This window comes from Mirounga leonina, unplaced genomic scaffold (genome assembly GCF_011800145.1).
Source record: "Mirounga leonina isolate KUSES-001 unplaced genomic scaffold, KU_Mleo_1.0 Mir_127, whole genome shotgun sequence".
NCBI classification, from domain to species: Eukaryota; Metazoa; Chordata; class Mammalia; order Carnivora; family Phocidae; genus Mirounga; species Mirounga leonina.
Window position 1 is genome coordinate 6,898,764 of NW_023270316.1, and position 2,258 is coordinate 6,901,021.

At 39.6% G+C, this 2,258-nt stretch overlaps 1 pseudogene; it reads right to left on the minus strand.

Annotated features, from left to right (window-relative positions):
• Window positions 1-350: 350 nt before the first annotated feature.
• LOC118009748 lies at window positions 351-476 on the minus strand (annotated as a pseudogene).
• Between the last annotated feature and the right edge of the window lie 1,782 nt (window positions 477-2,258).

Consider the following 2,258-nt stretch of genomic DNA (forward strand, 5'->3'; position numbering starts at 1 on the left):
GGCACATGGAAAGTGTTTGGCAGTTGGTAATGATCAGTAAATGATAGCTGGCTTTATTACTAATGACTGCAAAAGTGTTCGTGATCTTTAGGTTTTTACTGAGAAAGGAGAAAGATTGCTGTCTGTCTCCCTCCAACAAACAGGACATTGTTTCCAGTTGTTATAAGCACATGAAGAGATCATCACTATGTGTCTGGCCTTCACAGTAGTTTTTGCATGGGTCAAGTGTGTTCCTTTACAACAGAGGTTCTCATTACCGCATGGGTCACTCACCTTGAGGAGCCAACTCCTTTGGGATAAGTATGCTTAGGCAAAGAAAGCATTAGACTGCCATTCTCTGGGCCATAGTGCATTTGTCCATGTTTTAGAAATGGTAAAATATCATAGACAACACTGAAGCAGGGAGCGTCTTCGATTAGCAATAATCGTGCCTCGGATAAACCTCATTGGCTACGATACTACCACTGCGCAAAGCTGAAGCAGGGAGCGTCTTAAAGAGGGCAAAACTGGCAGTGGGAATTCTAGTTAGGAGGCCATTCTATGAGGGCAGGGAAAGTTGACAAGAGCCTAGCCAAGCCAGTAGCAGGACAGATAGAAGAAGGGGTGCACTCAGGAGACAGTGAAGCACCACTTTCGTTTGATTTATTCTCATGTTCCTCAAACACATCGTTTTATTTATTCTCATATTCCTCAAGCACATCGTCCACTCACTATCCTCTCATTCTTGAGTTGCAGGTTAAATATCATGTGTCAAGAAGTTCTGAGGGTGGGAAGCACTGGCTGAGATTCTAACGTAAATTAACACACTGTCACTTCTTATATTCTTACACCTCCATTACAGGCCCCTCCACCTGTTCGTTGCAATGGTTTATGTTCTGTGATTAAATGTCAGTCGCCAACATTACTCTTACACGGTGTCCTCATCGTACTGTCAATCTCTCCCAAGCCTTTGTGCCTCCTCCAAATCCCTGCTTCAGGTGCTCAAAACTCACAGATTTCTGATCAACTCAGTTAAGATCACCTGCATTTTCTCAGTTCGTTTCATTTTTTCTTTTTTTTTTTTTAAAGATTATTTATTTATTTATTTGAGAGAGAGAGAATGAGAGACAGAGCGCAGGAGAGGGAGGAGGGTCAGAGGGAGAAGCAGACTCCCCGCTGAGCAGGGAGCCCGATGCGGGACTCGATCCAGGGACTCCAGGATCATGACCTGAGCCGAAGGCAGTCGCTTAACCAACTGAGCCACCCAGGTGCCCCCGTTTCATTTTTTTCTTAAGATACCATGTTTGTAGGCATTGGTCTTTCATATTTTCAGCATTCAAAGGTCTATTTAATGTCACTTTCCTCCTGAAACCTTTCTATAGCCAGAAAAAAGAGTCTATCCAACATAGGATCTAACCTAAATCAAGCTATTCCTTTCCCTGTTATCAATAAATATGTATAGCATTTCCTGGCCATATTCATACAATATATAAAATAAAATGAATAAAATGTCTGTATTTGAATTTTTGGAGCTACCTTGTCAACCTCTCAAATGAGTCAGCAGCTTGAATATGCACTTCTAAGCCCTAAATAAGATATTTCTATTTCCTACATACGAGTGATGAAAAAAAGAATATATAACCTTGAAGAAAATTAGTTGCCAAGATTTCTTCATTCTATTCCAAGATTAATACTTCAAAATGTTTAAATACTTTCACTAAGAATATTGAATCATGAACGTTTGATATTAAACATTTTCATTTTTAGGAAGTGTAAAAAGGATGGCTTCTATGATAAGGGCATAGAAACCACTGCATTTATTATTTAGCAAAATCAAAGGACAGGATGAAGAACGGGGATGAATTCATGTGCTCAAGTTCAGAATTTGTCACCTAAAAATAGGTTTTGAAGAAAATCTTTATATATTTTTAAAGATTTTATTTATTTATTTATTTGAGAGACTGAGAGTGCGAGCAAGAGAGTACAAGCAGGGGGAGAAACACAGAGAGAGGGAGAAGCAGATTTCCCACTGAGCAGAGAGCCTGATGTGGGGCTCGATCCCAGGACAAGGGATCATGACCTGAGCCGAAGGCAGCTGCTTAACCAAACTGAGCCACCCAGGAGCTCTATTTTATTTTTTAAGGTAAATTATTATAATTGTCATTTTCCCACTATTGTAGTAAATACTAAATCAATAACAGGGAAAATAATTCTTATCCCCTATAAAGGCAATTTAAATCAATGATGTCTACATTGATCTTACTCGGAAAATTGAGTGA